Source organism: Penaeus monodon, chromosome 33, assembly GCF_015228065.2.
Source record: "Penaeus monodon isolate SGIC_2016 chromosome 33, NSTDA_Pmon_1, whole genome shotgun sequence".
NCBI lineage: Eukaryota > Metazoa > Arthropoda > Malacostraca > Decapoda > Penaeidae > Penaeus > Penaeus monodon.
The window spans coordinates 31,857,914-31,858,291 of NC_051418.1; positions in this window are offsets into that span (position 1 = coordinate 31,857,914).

Genomic DNA, 378 nt, shown 5'->3' on the forward strand with positions numbered 1-378 from the left:
CAAACACCCGCATACACGCCCGCGTCTGTGTGTTGTCTCTTTCTCAGATGCAGCTGAGCCTGCAATCCTTCCCGGCCGCACAGGGATCATCTCACCCTTGGCATTGCCCATTGCAAGAGGCGTGACCCAGGTAGTGAGGTTCACCTTGAGAGCCTGACATGTTTTTGTGGTCATGAATGATCGCATAGTCATGATCATCTGCATGAAACCAGTTTCTTAGACATTAGTAAGGATAATGCAAGAAACAAGAACTAAGGAATAATATTGCAGGATTAAATACAAAATCTGATTTTAAATATTAGTTGTACAAGTTGATACAGAGCTGGAAGTAAAACTGAAATGAGAAGAGAAATACACAGAAGGTAAAACTGTTTGAAG